The 20,954-nt window shown below is 37.7% G+C and overlaps 2 long non-coding RNA genes across 2 annotated transcripts; one reads left to right on the top strand and one right to left on the bottom strand.

The window, feature by feature from the left end:
• The first annotated feature begins 763 nt into the window (after window positions 1-763).
• LOC146365658 (uncharacterized) lies at window positions 764-19,271 on the top strand. Its single transcript, XR_014798591.1, has 2 exons — window positions 764-5,317; window positions 13,884-19,271. It is a non-coding gene; the product is annotated as an uncharacterized LOC146365658 (long non-coding RNA).
• On the bottom strand, window positions 16,127-18,883 carry LOC146365659 (uncharacterized). Its single transcript, XR_014798590.1, has 3 exons — window positions 18,787-18,883; window positions 16,678-16,833; window positions 16,127-16,238 (listed from the first exon to the last, which is right to left on the bottom strand). It is a non-coding gene; the product is annotated as an uncharacterized LOC146365659 (long non-coding RNA).
• Window positions 19,272-20,954: the final 1,683 nt, after the last annotated feature.

The following is a 20,954-nucleotide window of genomic DNA, read 5'->3' as shown; positions in this document are numbered from 1 at the left end:
TGTTAAACTAATCCTAAAGTAATAATGGTATTTCTAACCACTGATATACCACAACTTTACCCTTTCAACAGCTACTGAAAGTTAGGGGACCTAGCTGCTACCCTTCAAGGACCTGCAGTTCAAAAAAGCGCCCCTCCGACAGCCAAACCCATCTGTTCTCTGATTGGATTGTTACATTTGTGATTGACATGACATTGACCAATCAGATGAAAGGATGAAAAATAGGGTCAAAATTCGTACTTGTAACTTGCAGGGGTTTTATCCGGTCTCTTTATCCCAGGGGTGCTCAATACGTCGATCGCGATCGACCAGTCGATCGCAAAGGTAGTATTGGTAGATCACATGGCATTAAAAAAATAGATGCCAGCCTATCATCCATCCCGTCACTTGATTGATACAGGGAAGCCAGTCAGATGACATCAGATTTTTTCTGACGCTTAGGTCGCTGCGCATGCGCAAACAGCGGCGCGAAGTGTAGTAAAACTGACAAGCTAGTCAGCGAGTTAACTCCAATTTTTAGCTCTCGGTTTTTTCTCTTAAACCTAAGAAAGGGTTAAAAATGAGTGAGGGAGCTTGGTCATTTTATAAGTAGCTCACATGCGGAAAAAGTGTGAGCACCCCTGCTTTATCCGGTCTTTAAGTCTGACGTCACTAGCATGGGCTCAAACGCTGCTGCAGGTCCATAAATCACTGAGAGTTGAAAAACTATCTAAAGTCTAAAGAGTTTTTCAACTCTCAGTGATTTACGGACCAGCAGCAGCGTTTGAGCCCAGACATGGCTAGTGACATCAGACTTAAAGACCGGATAAAGAGTGATATGAACATATCTATAACTTACCGGAATGAAAATGTCTGGAGCACACCAACAGATATTTGGAGATGGAAGAGAACTGGATATCAGCTCGTCTCACAGCTGCTATCCAGACTAGACGCCTTCTTTTGGTAACATCCGATACATGAGCTGCCTCATGTTGCTTCCAGGTGGGGAAAGAATGAAAAGATAAACCATTTTCAAACTTATTCCCTTGCCGGTCGTACGATCTAAGTTTACAACTGACCGCACAGCAAGTACGAACCATAGCTGGTGTTATCCGTGTACTTTCGCTCCTCTTTCGCTAGCACTTTGTTTGGCCCAGAAACATGGCGCCTCAACCAAAAATCATGGCCACGCCCCCTCTCGTGACATCACGCTCCAAAAGCCCTATCCGATTGTTAAGTGATGACGTGAGGAATCCTACTTCCGGGCCTAAAGTAGTCTGCCTTTAATATGGCTTTTGTGTTGTTAACATGTTTAATGTTTTGTATTTTCTTCTATTTAATCTCAAAAAGCTCCTAAAACAGTCAGTGATCACTGTTGATCTCCCTCGGCTTTTATTACCGCTAATCATTTATTTAAGCTCAGTTTTTAAACCCTTAGGATGTAACTACAGCCCATGCAGCAGTATATGAATGACTAGGGTTGCCAACTCCCTGAAAAATAAATAAGGGACACCTCGTGGCCAGGGCCGGGCAACCCAGTTGTCTTCACCCTTCCCAGTGTGGTAGCTCTTTTTTTTGTGTGTGTAATTATTTTTTAACCATTTGACTTGAATTTGATTTAAGCAGATGCATATTCTTTGTGATATGAACACATGGGAAACAAATGATCATTTAGCCATTTATTTTTAGCTCAAAATGACAACATTAACACAATAAAACAGGTCTCTTTCTTAAACAGAAGCCTGTCATGCTTAACTTTTGAGAATATAAGTAAATCTTTCTTTAAAAGAACTCTGTCCTGCTTAACTTAAAATTATATAAATTAATAGAAAACAATAGAACGAAAAATATTCTTGTAACTGTGCACATATAGTGCATTTAGTACAATTGGCTTCAGTTGAGGTATTATTTCAGCTTTTCTAATGCTAATCAGCTGCTCCTGTTTGTAAACCCACTTGTTCCCATGATTACGCATCATAACTCATCATCATTATTAATCTATGTATTACTTTTATGTATTAGTGATCTATTTGTTGTAATCATCTATCCTTGCAGTTGTTTATTACACAAAATAAATTATATTATCACACTTCTGGCCACATAGCGCTGATATTCACTGCACATGCCCATATTAACCTTAACCAGAGGGTTTAAAAAAACAAACCAATGTTTACATACCATATCTGCTTCTGCCGTGGCCTGGTGGACAAGAAATTGGTTAAGGGTTCCCCGAGCTTTCACGCCCCTCATGTTCTTCATGTGCCCACCACTAGCATGCCTATGGAAAAAGTGCGCCGGCACACAGTGCAGTGCGCTTTATAGGTGTTATCGTGCACTTTTCCAGCCAGGTGTTTTCCTTTTCCCATTCCTCCCTGTACTTTTGCAGCCTTTTTTTTCTTTCTCTGAGCGAACAAACATTGCTGCTCTAATGCTGGGCTTACACTGTGCGATTTTTGGCCCATTTTGAGCCGATTTTTGAGTCATGCGACCGATTTGGTGATCGGCCCAATTTTGGCCTTCATCGTGCATTGTGTAGTATACGTGGGGTAACGAGAAGCGATTAACACCTCGAGCAGCTCCCGATCATCAATCGCTCGTGAGGGTGTCACCGGAGCTGCTCACACTGCTCACGCGCAAACACGTAAACGTCGGTGAAAAAGACAGAGCACCACGGCTGTGCAGCCTGTGATCTGGACACAAGCGATGGAGGCACAACTTGTAGAACTTTGGAAAGCTCATCCGAGCCTTTTCGATGTGGCATCACAAAATTATCACGACCACAACAACCGTGAAAATAGTTGGATTTACATTGCTGCTCAATCACAGCTGCCCGATTAATGTTTTTCATTAGCAATTTAACAAAGTTGATGGTGGTGGTGTGTCTGTGTGAGTGAAAGACAGAATTTCTGTTATAACCTTCATTTTATGGAGGCACAGTGTGAGCACTCAGGTCGCATCAGAGCATCAGGTGAGACCCTGCATCGTGACCTACCAACTTCTAACCCCTGCGAGTCAATCGTGCAGTTTGAAAATCGCACAGTGTATGTCCAGCTTTAGGTGTACTGTCGTCCGAGACTTGCACCGCAGTGTCGGCGTTTGTTTCCCTGTTGGCCATGCTTCTTGTTGTGGTCATCTGTTGTCTTCCGGTATTTTCTCCGTAAGTGACCTTTCCTCGACCAATGAGATAAGCGGTAATCTGACTTGTCATACTCGAATTGTCATAAGTGTGCTGTCAGCTCATTGGTCACAAAGCAGGAGAGGGGCTGAGAATTATGTTTTCAAACAAAGCGTTAATTCCATTAAAAGTTATAGACTACTTTTGATTATCACTGTATTACGGGACAAAGTGCGTCCCTTATTAGCTCAATACGGGACGTGTACTTTTGTTTCGAAATACGGGACGATTCCGTTTTTTAAGGGACGGTTGGCAACCCTATGAATGACTAACCTCGTATTGTGGATGGATTATCTCAGTTGTTCTCCTGCCTGAAGTTTGGTCCTTTTACAGCATCCTGCCATGCGATTACATTTGTTCCTGACCACCGAGAACACTCACGTTAACTTTTATCGAGTGGAAAAAAAGTTAGCTTGTTTATATTATGCTAACATAGCTGTATCGCTAGCAGTCACGTAGCACATCGTTATATACCAGCTAGCCCAACTTCAGTAACCCTACAAACGTCACTGCTGTTTAGTTTTCTGTCTTCATTTATGCTGGAAGTGATAACAGAGCTGTACGTTTTAATTTGTTTCCAAAACCCCGCAGTCAGGACATGCTATATTGTATTTAGATAGAAGCTAGCGAGCTAACTCCCTGCTAACTTCTAACTCCGTTAAATGTCATAAATTCCGTTTTCATGGATGCCTGGATGTTAAACTCAATTGTTACACCTGGTAGAGCAGAACGCTGATCATTTTATTAAAGATGAAAGACTTTAGACAGTTTTTCAACTCTCAGTAATGCCATAGTGATCGTTTGATATATGGACCTGCAGCGGAGTTTAGGTCCAGACACGGCTAGTGACGTCAGACTGAACAACCGGATTAGGCTAATCGTTGCGTCACTTCCGGTATTTCAGACAATCCCTTTCCGTCAAGGATTTTTAATTTGTTGTGGGTTTTTTTTTTTAATTTGTTGTGGGTTTTTGTAATTTGTTGCGGGTTTTTTTTAATTTGTTGTGGGTTTTTGTAATTTGTTGTGGGTTTTTTTTAATTTGTTGCGGGTTTTTAATTTGTTGTGGTTTTTTAATTTGTTGCGATTTGCACTTCCCAGCCACCGTAGTTTTGCCCTTCAGTGGCTGAACCAGTTTTCATAAATATTATAGTTAGCTGTCTGTGTCTCTCTGGGTATTACACAGCTGTGACTGCTAACTAGCTAATTAGCAAAAGTCAGCGATGTGGATAACTGGGAAAAGTGAGAACTTCATGGTTCTAGAAATTATTCTAGGACTCTAATAAGTTCTGTATCAATACCTGTGTTTTACAGTTGGCTCTACTGTACACTTTAAAGGGTTTCAGGCAAAGTTACACTAACCCTAGTTTAAGCCTCAGACCTTCCTGGCTGACGCTAGCAAATGCTAATGTTAGCCTCTGATTTGTGCTGCTAAACTAAATACTTTTAGCTAGCTGACCAGCATAGATTATTTCGGTGGTTAATAGACTGTAGTGGTAATATTATTGAAAGTATAGTTTCACCTCAGCACATTTACAATTATGTCTATTTTGTAGCACATAGAAATGTTTAGTTAATATTTACAGACAGACACATTCTCCCTGTAACTGTGTTTTTACTCCAACATTTGTTGAAAATGTAATTTATGAAATGCTGAGCAGCATTTCTAGTATGTGGAATATTTTTGTCACCCCACTGTGCTAATGTGATTAAATACTAATAATTATTACTAAAAAAAATCAATAAATCAATAATAACTATATCTTGATTAAAGTATACTGTAAGCGCAGTGCTTGTGTGCAGGGGCTTTATGTGCCTTGTGGGGGATGCTGACATATTATAAACTGTTGTGTCTATATCAAGCTTTTAGCCAAATATAAGCAGAGATATTTGTATCTTTCTTAAAAATCCAGATCCTTACAGATTATTTGAGAAATGGATCAACAGCTATCACTACTTGAAGCACTCTAAGTCCTGCAGTGGAAAAATATCCCTTATTTCACCTTTGATCACACACTTTGGTTTTCCAGTGCAGAGCAATGGCCAAGAAAAGGAAAGACTTCCCCGAGTGAAAAAAAAAGATGAAGATACAAGCTGGTGATGATCCAGAGCAGCTGGTCTCAGGAAATGAAGAAAAACCCTGATCACCTTCTCTACAGAAACAAGGTGAGTTTAATGTTGTGGTTGATTTAGTTTTTCAAGGTATGTATGTTACTTTAATTGTGTGGATGCTTTAAGCATCCACACTATTGAGTTCCTCTTGGGACTTCCGTACACTTTTGGCACTTAACTACTTCCACAATTTTCAGCCGATTTTCACCGTTCAAATTTTAAACTATTCTGCTATTTCTGCTAATGTGTGCTATGTCTTTTGGTATTTTTCACTATTATACTTTTTAAAATATTAAGCTTAATTTGTCCCATTGAAATGAATGGGAAACTTCTGCAGTTCTGCTAAAATTTGCTTGTTTTTGAAACTTAACTACTTCCTCATATTTTCACGTTGAACAACCATTCAAACTTTAAAATGTTCTCAAATTATTGGGCTATTCAGGTATAAATCAGCTTTTTCAAATCTTTTACCGTTTTGCTTTTATGCCTCTTAAAGTTTTCAGTTGCAAAATTGTGATTTTTCACAAAATACATGCGTTGTTATGGTTGCTATGCACTTGGCTTCCAGTGTGCCACTGAAGGTTTTGCAGTCTTCTCTTCATGTCCGAACAACCTCTTGCTACTTGCTCAATTTTCACTCAACTTCCACAAATTATACATGAAAACGTAGGTATTTTTGCTAGCTTTCAGAAAATGTCACTATCATTGTTGTGGGATTTATAGAATTTTGGCAAATCTCCTCAGACCAACACAAAGTCTCAAAACTCTCCATATAAAGTCAATGGAGAGTTTGTTCAAAATCACCGCTGGATTTCTGTAATGAGAGGCATATTCGAATTGTCATATCTCCTTAACGAAGCGAAGTTAAGACATGAGGCTTGTCCCGGTATATCTTCAGACACTCCTGATGCTCACAATTCAAGAATTTTTTTCTCACCTATTACCGTTCTGAGATGAGTTGGACTTGTTTGAGGGTAGGAAATTCGTCCTTCGCTCAGATTTCTTCAGATTTCAAACTCTGGAAATGAACCACTTTTTTCTCTCATCATATCTTTTTGATGGTTTTCCACAGAGACCTGAAAATTTCCATGACTGTTCACCAAAGCCTGCTGTCTCTTACGGTGAAAGAATGATATCGATACTCCAAATAGATTTAGAGTTACAAAGCGTTGTTTGAGGGCAAGTCAAGGCAGTTTTCGCTTCGCTCTACTCCGTTATGGTGCATTACAAGTCAAATATCTTCAATAATTCATATTTTAATGATAAATTGTCAACACTTGAAGATTCTCCCATCTCTTCTGAACAAAACGGTGTAAGAATGACCGTTCTAGCCCCTACGGTTAGGAAATTATGGCCATTTGTTTGAGGGGAGTCGTCACTATGAGAAATAGACTGCAATAATCCTGTGTCTCTCTGTGCTGCGTGCACCTGTTTTGGCGGGAAAAAGTACACAGCCTCTCTGATTGGTGGATTCAAATTCAGCAGCTCTCTCCCTGTGTGTGTGTGTGTGTGTGTGTGTGTGTGAGAGAGAGAGAGAGAGAGAGACCCTCTTTAGGGCAGCATCTCATTGTTGGAAAAAAATATAATATATTCAGACTGGTTGACTGGCATAGACCCTCCGTGTGTCTCTCTCTCTGTGCATTTGTGTATACATATTTAATTTTGTGTGTATCTGTTGGCTGTTCCTTCTTGTTTTTTAAATTTATTTTTATTTCTTTTTTTTTTTTTCACAGGTGAACAACAATTAGTTTTGAGGGAATTTAACCATGTTCCGTTTTTTTTTCAGCTTGTCATCTTACTTTTCCAGTATTTTCACTTAAGTTATTACTATTCTGCTCAATCATAGTATTTGTTCTAAATCATTGTTATTATGCTATATTGTAGTATTTCTGCTAAATCATACTATTTCTACTATATTATATTTTTCTTTCTAAATATAGCATTTCTGCTATATAATTGTATTTCTGCTATCTTATAATATTTGTGCTAAACCAGAGTATTTGTGCTGAAACATAGTATTTCTGCCAAATGATAGTATTTCTGTCAAATTATAGTATTTGTGCTAAAACATAGTATTAATTTAAAATTACAATATTCATAGTTCATCACAGTGTCTCTGGTAAATCACAGTATTTCTGCTCTGTTGTACTATTTTTCTAAATCATAGTGTTTCTGTAATGCTTAAGTATTTTTGGCTAAATATATTCTTTCTGTTATCTTATACTATTTCTCCTAAATTCTTGTATTTTTGAGAAGTTATCATGTTTCTGGTAAGTTACAATATTTCTGCTAAGTTCTGCTATGCTATTGCATTTCTGCCAAGTATTATGTTTCCTCTAAGATATTGCAGTTCTGCTAAGTTATTACATTTTAGCAAAGTTCCTTTGCTTCTGCAAAGTTTTTACAATTTCTGCAACTTTTCAACTTTTTTAGCTAGTTTTTGCATACAGCTTCAGCTTTAAAGCATCCACACTGCATTTTCGCAGGAAATGCAAAATTTTCTAGTTATAAACTGCTTTTGTTGCAACAGAATGGTGTTATGTGTATGCAACTCTACGTGAATTATAATCCTTTGTAGGGCTGTGTGATATGACCAAAATCTCATATCCCAATATAAGACATATCTCTCCTGATAACGATATATATCACAAAATAGTGCATTTTCTGTAAATTCTGTGATTCTCGGGCAACTCGACTTATGTGAAGTGTTTTCAGTTGGGCGTCGTGTACCTGGAGTCGAGTGTTTTGACCGATGCGTGAAACTATACAGTTTTAGACATGAGTTTAAACGGCCGCCATTTTCTTTCTGAGTATTTATTACACGGCGTGCTGCGAGGAAAAGCCTGTTCTAACATTTGAGTCTAAGGATTATTTTGAGCACCTGACAGCTCTTTTTTGCTTTTCATTCGTAAACTCTCTCGAAACTCTTTCATGTGATTCTTGTGTAGGTGGTTAAAGAGGTTTGTCGTGTTTGAGTGGTGGTGGGGACCAGTTTGTGGCATAATTTGCATAGTACAGTTTTCTGGGGCGTGTCAGACTTTTCATAACCAAACCATGTCCATGCTACAGAGGTAGCCCCTCGTTTAACAATAAGGTCCTCGATTTCTTTTGACTGGTCCTTCTGTTTGGAGCTAGCTGGTTCTGCCTCATCCTTGCTGGCCATGCTGGTATTCTCTGTGCCTTCATCTTGGGGGTGCTTCAGCACCCCCAAAATGAATCAAAGCACCCCCAAAGATTTCTTACTTTTTTTGACAATATTTGCTGTTTGTGGGACACACTACTAAAAATATAAAAAGCATACAGTACGTAATTGAGATGGAACATTTTAACAACAAAAGTATAGATAACCCCTCCCAAGTGGTTTGTTCCAGCTCTCCCCTACTCTGGCTCTAGCCAGTGTTGCCAACTTAGCGACTTTGTCGCTATATTTAGCGAGTTTTCAGACCCCTTAGCGACTTTTTTTCTAAAAAAAAGTCGCTAAAAAAAGACGTGAAAGCGCGTATTGCTTTTGCTCTCAACAAGCAGCGGGTGCTGTAAGTTCTTCTTTTACTCTTTTACTCTTATGCTGTTTTGTGGATCACAAGGTTTAAAACTACTTATAAACACACACACAAAGTAACTCCACCACAGTGCCTATTTCGGGTCACTTTTGCCAGTCCAAGCCCGGGTAAAGGAGCAGGGTTGGAATTGTGACATTAAAAAAAACAATAATTGCTAAAAGAAATTTAATTTGTAGTTCTAAATAAACTCTAAATGCATTTAGGACGTTTTTTTACTCACTTTATGTCTCTTCCATGATGTTATTTCTCTCTCCAACAACATAGGTTACAATTAGATTAGCATGACCAATTATGCAAATTAGGCGATGACGTCATTTAGCGACTTCTAGCGACTTTTATGACAACCAATAGCGATTTTCCTTACTGAGGAGTTGGCAACACTGGCTCTAGCGCCGTTGCTGCCAGAGCGATGGTGGCTGAGACGCAGCGGAGCAGAGGTGGAAGTGTCTGGCTTAAAACAGGACATGTTAGCTGCCTTTAACCTTCAGTTACTCTTTATATAGTTAGGTAGGAGTCAGGCCATGTTTCTTTTTAGCTGAAAAACATTACACCAGGTAACCTGCAGTGTTGAAAACGTGTTTTCCGACTATGTTTGCTACCCTACAATCCGTCCTGCTTTGTAGTAAAATCAGTGACATTTGACCGTCCTGTTGCTCCCATTTAAATGTATGCAGCCTATTTAAAATCGAAAACGTAACATTGTCCGCAGCCTGCTGTTGTTACCACCGTCCTGTTTTAAATGTAATGAGAGAAACTGGTTATTTTGTCATATGTGCCATATTGACCCCAAGGTACTAGCTAGCTAACTGACTGGATGCCCATTAACCTTATAACTCCTGTTGTGTGTGTTAGTGATGGGTTGGTCCTGAACGAAATGGCTCTAGAGCTTTGACGTGAACGACGTGAGCCGGCTCCTTGTTGCGAGCCGTGGGGTTTTTTTTTCTTTCTCTCACCCTCTCTCTCTCTCGCACTTTTTTTCGCTTCACTCAGCATGCCAGCCTTGTGCTTTACCCTGGGAAGAGGGGGGAGGGGCGGTAGCTACACTCAGTAGCACAGGAACAGAGCAGGAGGGAGAGAGAGAGAAAGAGAGCCAGGGACAACAAAGTCACATTAGAAAGGTATAGTAATCATCCACAACTATTTTCAGTTGCGGATGATAAAGGATTCAGAAAGTTTATTCATGCAGGTCCATATGACAGAGAATATGCATCTTCTTTTTGTTTTCATATTATAATTTATATTTAATTGTGTTATGGTTTGCAGTGTTTTGTGTTGTTTCACTTTAAATTTGTAAAAGGAAAAAGCGGAAAATTTAAATAGTTAAAAGTTGAAATGTGAATAGTTGATTTTTGTATTATATGATTTATTTATTACATTTTATGTGGAGTGAATAAATAAAAGTATATTTACGGTGGCCCCTACAGACAAAGCACGTACAAACTTCAAATCACGTACGAACCCTGAAGCACGTACAAACTCGAAAACACGTACAAACTCAAAAACACGTAAAAACCCCAAAACACGTAAAAACCCCAAAACACGTAAAAACTCGAAAACACATAAAAACACGTACAAACTCCAAAACACGTAAAAACACATACAAACTCCAAAACACGTAAAAACATGTACAAACTCGAAAACACGTACAAAAGACAACAGAAGTGCTCCAGGATGATAGGCGCAGTGTTGAGCTTTTGTTACCTAGTGGGTACACAAGCCAGCAAGTACCAACGACCGGATTTGGTGTGTGGTAATAACAGGTAAATGAACTTTTTTTTTTAATTATTTGACTATATATGAATGCTTGTGTATAAATACACAAACAATACACATATGCTTTCATGCTTTCAATTGTGTAATTTAAGTGATCTAGGTAGCTCTGTTTTGGAAGTTCAGTTCATGCTAGAAATGTGTTTTGGAGTTTGTACGTGCTTTTTGGAGTTTGTACGTGTTTTGTCTCTAGGGGCCACCGCATATATTTATATATAAACATATATAAATAAAACCACTTTTTTTTTTACATTAGTAATTCCTTTTGCGCATAATTTTATATTATTGTTAATAATAAATTAATTAAAGCAACAAAACAACCTGAAGAGCCGGTTCGGAGCCGAAAGAGCCGGCTTTTTTTAGTGAGCCGAACCGAAAGAGCCGGTTCTCTAAAAAGAGCCGGAAATCCCATCACTAGTGTGTGTGTGTGTGTGTGTGTTTGTTTGTGTACAGAGAGACAGCCAGGTTCATAATGGATATGAGGTAGTTTTTTCAAAAAAAGGAGCCACATTCAGGTAAAAGTGTAAAATCAAATGATCCATCAGGATAATGTTGGATCAGTGTTTCAATATTTATATCCTTTATTAGATGTACATGTGGTTTGGTTATTTGCCTTTTGGTTAAAAGTAAACTGAGAGAGGACTTTTTTTATTAGTAATCTTAATAGTATTTTTTAATCTAATTGAATACAATCTATTTGTGTATGATTGTCAGTCCAAAGAGGGAGAGAGGAAAGAAGAGAACATGAGGAGAAAGTACAAGGTCAGGAAGAACCAGGTAAGAAAACAGACAGGGAGTACTAACAGGCACAACAGAAACTGTTAAACTGGCAAAGAAAAAAAACACAACTAATTTTACTCGTACAATCTGGAAGTTGTGTTCTCCCTATATTAAAGCTGCTATACACAGTCTGCAAAACAAACTGGGTTGTCAGCCCTGGCACTGCATTACCATATTGAGCTTCAGTCAGAGGAAGTCACGGTTGCCAGAGACTTTTTGAAGCTCAAGAGTGAGGCTGGTGCCATTCCAGATATGTTAACATTGTACAATCTTCTGGATAATCAGATCTTCTCCAAACTGAAAACTGTTATTCAGGTTGCCCTAACAAACCCAGTTAGCAGCTGTAGCTGTGAGAGGTCTTTTAGTGTCTTGAGTCAGCTCCATACCTGGCTGAGAAGGACCATGGGTCAAAGCAGACTCCAGCACCTGGCTGTGATGTCAGTTGAGAAAGAGATGCTTGAGAGACTTGACCACCAAAATGTGATAGACAGATTTGCCAACCTCAAGCTGAGGCGACATAGGATAAAAGAAAAGAAAAAATTTGCAGAGCCATATTAGTATCTGCAGTAAAGATCTTTTCATACATTGTATACATTGTACCAGAGGCCAAGGTGTCTCAGGCTACGTCCACACGTACACGGGTATTTTTGAAAACGGAGATTTTTCGTTTTAAAAAATAATCCCGTCCACACGTAAACGCAGAAATGAAGGAAAACGCTGCTAGGAACATGCCAAAGCAACAGATGGCGATATATTCCTAACCGTGCAGAAATGTTGGCCAATCAGAAGTCTAGAAGCCTCGGTGGGAAAAAGTAAACAAAGCTGGGGCATAGAAGCAGAACCGATTCGTATGTGTGGAGGGACAGTAACTGTGTGTGTGTATATGTAAGCATTTAAACACTGCAGAGAGTACAATTAACAGTAACAGTATTGTAGAAATTAATTTCACCGAAACAATAACGTGGCGCACAGTGTGACGTCAAAAAAGGCGCTCACCTTTGACGCTGCGTTTTCTCCGTTTTTCTCGTCCACACGTAAATGCAAAAACGGAGTTTTCAAAAATATCCACCCTGGCAGGCGTTTTTAGAAATCTCAGTTTTCAGTGACCAAAAACGCCGTTTACGTGTGGACGAAAGGTGCAAACGCATAGAAAAATCTGCGTTTTCAAAAATACCCGGGTACGTGTGGACGTAGCCTCAGTTTTTTTAATTTTTTAATAATATTTTGTACATTTCAAGGACTCTTCTATTTTTGGAGTGTATTTTTATGTATCTGTATTGTATTATACATACACTTTAAAAGTGAATCTCTGTCCAAAAAATGCACCCAGCTTACTTTTTACTCACAGTGAGCATTATTCATTATTCTCCCCAGTAATTAAGGTTAGGAAACAGTTCGTCTTGTAACCGGAAGGTTGCCGGTTCGAGCCCTGGCTCGGACAGTCTCGGTCGTTGTGTCCTTGGGCAAGACACTTCACCTGCCGCCTACTGGTGATGGCCAGAGGGGCCGATGGCACGATATGGCAGCCTCGCTTCTGTCAACAACGGTAGCTGCCTCCACCAGTGTGTGAATGTGAGAGTGAATGAATAGTGGAATTGTAAAGCGCTTTGAGGGCCCTGGGAAGCGCTATATAAATGCAATCCATTATTAGTATATGTATTTTTTAAAAATTCCAATCCATTCTTCTTTTGCAGCATTTAAATAACCTTGATCAGATTTGATGGTTTTGTTACAGACTTTTCAAAAAAGTGTTTTGCTTTTCTTTCACAAATGTGGGGATTAAATTGTGTTAAAATGTACAAAACAGTGATGTCATGTTTTGTGACGAGGACCCAGGCACAGAGACTTGATGAATTTAAGAATCTTATGATTTAATAAAGAAATTTACAGACTTGCACAGAGATGGTAAAATTATGATGACTGATAATGGAGATGAAGACAACAGAGGACGAGGACAGGGAGGACCAGGGGTTTAAATGCACCAAGGGGACAGTCAGAGGGAACTCGGGACAACGGGAGACATTTAAGGATGCAGGGACTGACAGAGACAGGGAAGAAGTCTCATCGTGACGAGTAAAGTTTACCTTGCCTGGATGGGCAGCTCTCTGGGTGCTCAGCACCCCCAAAGCTCTGATCCTAGAATCGCCCCTGGGTTTAACCGTCATTGTTGGTAACGAAAGTATGCGTAAAAACAGTCACTTGTCCGTCCATAGTGTGGTTATTGTAAGTATAAGAGAAAGAGAGAACTTTAAGAAATAATATAGCAACTACAGTGACCATCAAAATCATGAAAAAAATATTGCCGTAAACAGTTTATTTTGCAACACCACAAAACAAACAATAGTGTATAATATGAAACAATAGACATTTTTATATCGTCATCTGATATATATCGTCATATCGCACAGCCCTAATCCTTTTTTTGTTTATGTTGTTTATGTTCTAGGTAAAAAAAATATAAAAATACAAACTTTTTAAAAATGTCTTGTTGTTTCTCTTTTTTTCCTCAGAATAAATTGCGACTAGTCTCAATGGCTGACATGGAGGAGCAACACAGCGACACGTTAACCCCGACTGCTGCAGTTCCTGTATGAACTGAGCAACTCTGAAAATCCAAGGAAAAGCTGAGTGTATTTTATTTAAAGCTCAGATGGAAATTGATGTACTAACATGCAGGCTGCATTCAGGACTTTGTCACACTGGTATATGAAGAGTGGTAACAAGACTTTGTAGTAATTTGTCTTACTATTGTCTTATTTGTTGTGATTTAGGGTCTGTGCGCACAAGCAGAGGTTTTTGTTTGTAACCGTAACCTTGTTTTCAGAGCCTTGTCTAACATTTAATGGTCATGAAATATGTCAGACTTTTTCCTCTACTTAAACAGCTAAGAGCATTTGAACACCATGGAGAAAAAGGTGTGCATTAAGGATTTTGAACTATGATGTTTAAGTGTTGTCACTGCTGAGGATTCGTGGACACAGATCCTTATTCATTACGCTGCTGTTTACAGTTTAACTTTTCATCAGAACAAGCACTTCTAATTGTACTTTGCTCCTCACTGACAAAACAAGTCCAGTAAATACACTTTTATCTTTAAGTTTGGGACAGTAATCTGTCTTAATTTATTTTGTGTTTTAGTTATCATATGGGGAAAAGTCCTGTGGTTATCCATCCGTCCTGTTCGAATAAACCCCAAGTTCAGGAACATCTTCTTTAGATCTGTTCAGTTTTATTCATGTGGCACCACTTAAACAGTCAACAAATTTTGACTCAAGTATGTTATATTGTAAGGTAAAGACCCCAAAGAGTTAATCTCAGACAAATGTTCACACAAATGTGAATTACATTCACTTCATTAATGAAGTGAATGCAATTCAGTAATCAAAGGTGTTTGGCTATAACTGACTACATGTGTATACTGTATCATAAGTGGACAGACATGGATGTAAACCACTTCTTAACCATTTGACTGAGGCAAAACTACACTGAAAAAAATAATCAGTGGGATAAACGTAAAAAAATTATTGTAATCGGTTGCACGAAATTAAGTTATGTTTGGTTAACCTTAGTTTTTTATGTTATACCTGCACACATTTTTCTGGTAACATGAACATGACTTTCTTATGTTGTTGTTATGTTTTTAATTCCGGTCAAATATTTATAGAAACCACTTGTTTATCAGATATGAACTTTTTGTGTTAATTGTATTGGACTACTATGTGTTATATTGACAAGATTATTTTATGGTAAGCTTATTTTATTTTATAACAAATTTCTAATATATAATATATAATCTAATATATAATTGAGTGTTCAATAAATAAAACTACATTAAGGCTGATCTTACTGTATGTACTGTACACTTTCTCTTCAATCAAAGAAATAAGCAAAACATTTTTGAACAATGACCTGTATTTTTGAAAATACTACACAGTTGTAACAATGGACTTTCAATTCAGGCTTCCAAAATATACATGAGTCATATTTGTACAATGCATCTCTTGAAAAACATTCCACAACATTCCTCAAAGTTATCTTCTGTAAGCTGAATTCAACATTGTGGGGCCTTATGACATCGTGCTTATGTAAAAAATATTTTTTTTAATGTAAGAGCCATAAGGTAATATGGCAACAGGGGTGTAATTATTAAAATGACACAAAGAAGAGACTTAAAATAACATTATAACCCACAGGCACAAAACCAAGAGACCTAAACTGATTAGTATTGGCTTGCTTCTATCACTAAACATCACAATCACTAATACTAGACGATGCAATCTGTTTGTAGTGGTGCACCTTGGGAAAAAAAATTGCAAACTGGTGAAATTGGTGCAAGGCACCATTTCCATTGAGAAAAATGGACATTCAAAGTTTGAATTTTTTTTAAAAGAGCCATGGCTTGAAAAGTGAAAACTGCAGTAATAAAGGCCCCAAGTTGAAAAGTGCCAGAAAAATAAGTTTCAATATGTACTGCAACTTTACCAGTGCTGGCTTAAAAGAAAGGATGGTACATATTCGAAGAGGTAGACATGTTGTCATCATAACTGGAAAACTGTTCAATCGTACAGTCTGGTCCTGAAAACCTGGGCCTTCTTTGAAAGGCTGTTCCTTTTGAGCTCCATAACCAGTTTCTATAATACCTCGAAGGTATACTTTTCCAGTGGGTAGGTGAGGTTCAAAGTGTACATTAGTCCAAACAGCATTGCAGCTGCTAGGGTATAGTTATCCAAATCCTGCCAGACTCTCTGGCCTTCAAGGACTATCCCGATGTCCTCAGGGCTGCCATTGGCATCTCTTGACTTTATGATGTAAATTCCCATGGTTGTTTCCTTATTAGATCGTTGGATAATGGCTTCATCTGTGGCCTAGAAAATGCAGAATTGCAAAATTTAATTAAACAGAACACTGGTCAAAGAACATTATACCAAATCTTATTTTAATCTGTGTCACTATTCCAAAAAATGTTAACATTAACACATTAGGTGAACAAAAATGGATTCATTACAGCATGTGATTTGAGTCCTCAGAATGCTCAAAAAGGTAATGCATTACTGAAGTGAAATCTCCATGCAAAGAAGCAGAATACTGTCAGAGCATAGAGAGGTGTTCAACTATGAACTCCACACATAGTTCTAATGCAGGTAAAAGAAGAAAAAAAAAAAAAAAAACACACCCATGGTAAATTGTGAAAATCTGAAAATCCCAGGTGATTTTCAACATACTCCTGGCATAGAGTGACAAGCAGCATTTTGTTAAAATTATTATTTTCCCTAAAGTGTATACACAAATTAATTTTTTTCTTACCTGGGCCGTGGGCTCCAGAATGTTCTGAAGTCTTCTTCCTATTTGTCCTCCTCGCCTTTTGAAGACCTTTATTAGTTTGTCAGATAGCACATCTCTCTGCGAGAGTAATCTGGACTGCAGTGGCATGGTGGTAATGCGCTTAAACTCTGCATTTATCTAAAAAGAGAAGTTGTCACATAAAAATGCTGTCAAAATCTCAAATCTCACAAGGTTACATCCACACAAAGTTGTTATTTTTTGTCATATTACTATTTATTAGCTATGGGTCCCATGTTGCTGAGCAGTTCCATAGTTGCCCTTACTTCCATACCACCCAAAGCCTGTTTGCAACCACAGCAGTTGCCTCCTTCTGGCCATTTTGCAGTTCTGCCAAATGACCCAGAAACTACATCTATTATTGTCATATACACATCAAGGTCTTTCATTAATACTAGTTAAATTAGTTAATTTGACCTTTCCAGAAAATTTACCTTACAGAATGTGAGATAACATATGCAAATCTTCACTAGTAAATAAAATAATGTTATTAAAACCTTAACTGTAACACCTCTACGTAACAGCGCTAGAGAATTGTTCTGAAGCAACACCAATCTGCCCTTCAGCAGGGATAAGCACCATATATCGATACAGAAAAAATAAATTTAACATATTTATATCGTCATTATTTTTATCTCTTTAAGGCCTCCTCTCAGTCTCTCTATAAATCAGTTAAAATAATTTGTTGGGTTTTTGTGTGTCTTTAACATGTTATCAGTACATTACATTCACTGCCCCAGAACATGAAATAAAGCCCCACGTCCTGCACTTCCTCTCCTAATGAGTACTGCATAGGTGTCATGCCCTAAATGAACCGACTTTAGTGAAGACCCCCCCCCCCCAACACACACACACACACACACACACACTGAGCCCACCCCATGGCAAACTAGCTTATTTAACTGTTTAACTAAAACATTTTAGGTACAACCAGTTAACTAAATGGACACAAGTTTGTTAGTCTGTATTCACTGAGAAAAAACAAGCGAATGTGACTGGGCACACACTGAAAAAAAAGCTAATGCACATAATATTGTCCCGCAGCTTAAGCTAGCATTATCGTTAGTTAACTTAAGGAATGACTTGTTTTTTCCATTATGTTGCTCAACAGCCATTCATGAGAAAAACTTCCCCATCTAATGGATGTTCTCTTCGTTTCCTCTCAAACATGTAGTTTTCAGTTTACCTCGACAAAGTAAAGCTCAGCACCAAACGTAAACTAAGCGAAGACAAAAAATGGCGGACCGCCACAGTGAATTTTCCTTCGCAGAACACACCGGGGGGGTGGAGTTTCAACAGAAAACATAACTATTTTCTGTTATTTTGATATGACTGGTTTTAAAAGACTGAACATCCTTCTAAAACAAGTGAAAGGCGTGAGACTTAATTATGTTTAGACCAAAAATATAAATGATTCATGTTGGATATATTTACTGTATTTTTACTAATTTAACAACCTCATCATTGCATTAGTCGCTTTATGCTATAGCATTACGCTTACATTAGCTTGAAGCTCAAGGTCGTCATTTTATTTAATTTCTTTTTCTGGGCTTACAAACAGGACACACAACATTTAGATAACCGTTACACTGAATCTTGGGTCTGTGTTGAGTCTTCCAGCTGCTGACTACAGAAGCTAGATTGACCTTTGAGCATGTTTATAGCGGCTGTGGCTATGTGCTGGTAATGTTACCGTGTGTAAGCAGTCACATTGGCAGCAGACATGTTTCAACAAACTAGTCATATCCCGGCCCTACATTAGCTTGTTTAATGGTTAAGACACTGCAGGTACCACCACTTACTACAGACACCGATGCAAGTTTGTAATAGTCTGTTAATTTAGACTGAAAGAATATGCAAACAATATTAACTCACATTATATATGTTAATTACTAATTTGCTTATCGCATAATTTCGGTTACCATTAGCTAACTGGAGCCTAACATTAGCCTTTCATGGTTTTCGATAAACAGCCCACATACCTGTAAAATAACAACACCCCAGTAAAAGTCCACATATATAAAGGGTCTACACTCTTTCTCACTGGTGTGTTAGCTTTAAAATCTTATTTACCTTCAAGTGTAAAACTCCAGATGGTAGTAGATTTTCCAAAGCGAGAGACAAAAATGGCGGACAGTGCAGCCGATTTTTCCTTTCCAGGGGGCGGAGCTTGAGGACAAAACACGACTAACTTGTTTCTTTTCAACATGATTTGTTCTAAAAGAATGAATATTCTTAAAGAATATGTGAAAATTAAAAGACAAAAATATGTTTAGATGTGAAATTTAAATTAGTCATGCTGGATATATGAAGTAATTCTATGCAAATTCAACAACCACCCTATTGCATTTTTTTTCAGTGTACCAAAAGGCAGTGATTCTAACTTAAAGGTACTCTGGATATTATTAAATGTGAACATATCGTTAAATATGACATTTTTTGTTTGTCAGGTGTCCTGTTTGAAGAAAACACTTGGGAGCCACTTGAATGAATGTAAATAAAGACATTTACATGAGGGCAACCTGATTTCAAGGAAATAAAAATGCTCAAATTTGAAAGCTTGTGAGTTATTTTGTTCATGTATCAGCTATTTAGTCGTTTTATGACAAGATGGATGCTGTCGTTATATTTTAGTATAGTGTTTGAGTTAAGGAGAATAAAAAAATATTTAACATTAATTGTACCAATGTTGTTGTGTACGAAGCACAAATTAATTTAAGTTTTAATTTATGAATTTTTGAGTACATGGTGTACTAGGTTGTAATTTCATAGAAATGTACGTTTACGGATATAAAGAACTATATTTAATGAGTTACAGTGAAAAGAAGTGCTTGGAAATAGTAATATAAACAGAAATTTCAATTTTTCTATTAACGGAAAATATCAGTTAATGATACAGAAAATATACTGTGAATAAACGGAATTTTCCGTTTTATAGCTGAAGGAAATGTCCGTAAATAGTACAGAGAGTATACTGTAAATCTACAGAATTTTCCGTTTTATCATTTACAGAAAAGTCCGTCAAACTTCCGTAAAAAAACAGAAAATGTACTGGCAGAAAATTACCAGGACATTTTCCGTTTTTTCTACGGAATATTTTTTTTACAGTGTACCATCAACACTGACACAAATACAAGAAAACAGCTTTTGAATAGCTGTCCACTGTAGTGACCACTATGCGTGAAAGGGTTAAATATTAATTTTCTATGCCATATGTATATATGTATATATACATATACCACAAGATCTAGAGCGTGATTAAAGTGGTGGGTGGGTTCTTTTACATTTTGAGAGAAGCCAATTGAGTCTAATAACAGATAAAATGCTGCGTCGAGGGTGTCATTTTTAGCACCTACATGAATGTTAAAATTACCCACAATAATTATTTTATCTGAGCTGAACACTAAATCAGATAAAATGTCTGTTTTACTCTTTGGTGCAGATGTGGATATTGTTCTTTCTTTGTGATTTTTTTGTGTTTAAGTCATTTTTTCGGTGGTTTTTAGTTTATTTTTTTTGCCTGTTTGCGAGCTGCTAAAGGGATGGAATTTTTAGGGAGATAACAGGAGGAGAGAAGCTGCAGAGAGGTGTGTAAGACTGCAACTTTGCTTCCTGGTCCTAACTTTGGATAGTCACATTTTGGGGAGTTTAATAAATTTGGCCAGATTTGTAGAAATGAGAGCTGCTCCATCCAACGTGGGATAGATGCCACAACTCCTACCAAGACCAGGTTTCCTCCAGAAAGTTTCCCAATTATTATTTATTTATTTATTCTTTTTTTTTTTTTTCCTGTCCCCTTTGGATCTTTAGCCATCAGAATTGTTGTCTGAAGGCCAAGAAAGATGCCAAGCAGATTTACTTTACCAATTGGATCATCATGGCCATGCCATATTGGTCCATTTGATTGACCTTTATTATAATTATGTATTTATTTTATTTCCAGTTGTTACAGACGGCAAAATTGTTGCCTCAAAAATGATTGCTGAATGTTAAGTTAAAAATGTTGAATAAGCTGAAAAAGAGAGTTTTTCACTTGAAAACAAAAGTGCAGACCTGTTGAAAACTGATATTCACACAGAAGTTTGAAAGTTGGAAAGTAGCTCTTTTGAGTAATGACAAAACAAAAAAAAAATAGAGTCAGAAACCATCTGAACATCTCAGTGTCCTTTGCTCCCTGCTTTTAAATCAGATGTCACTCTGTGTCATGGTGTGCTGTGTGCAGGCAGGACAAGAGGGCCCAC

This window comes from Perissodus microlepis, chromosome 19, assembly GCF_051167445.1.
Source record: "Perissodus microlepis isolate ML-2025 ecotype Zambia chromosome 19, ASM5116744v1, whole genome shotgun sequence".
Lineage (NCBI taxonomy): Eukaryota > Metazoa > Chordata > Actinopteri > Cichliformes > Cichlidae > Perissodus > Perissodus microlepis.
This window is presented reverse-complemented; position numbering and strand designations above follow the sequence as displayed.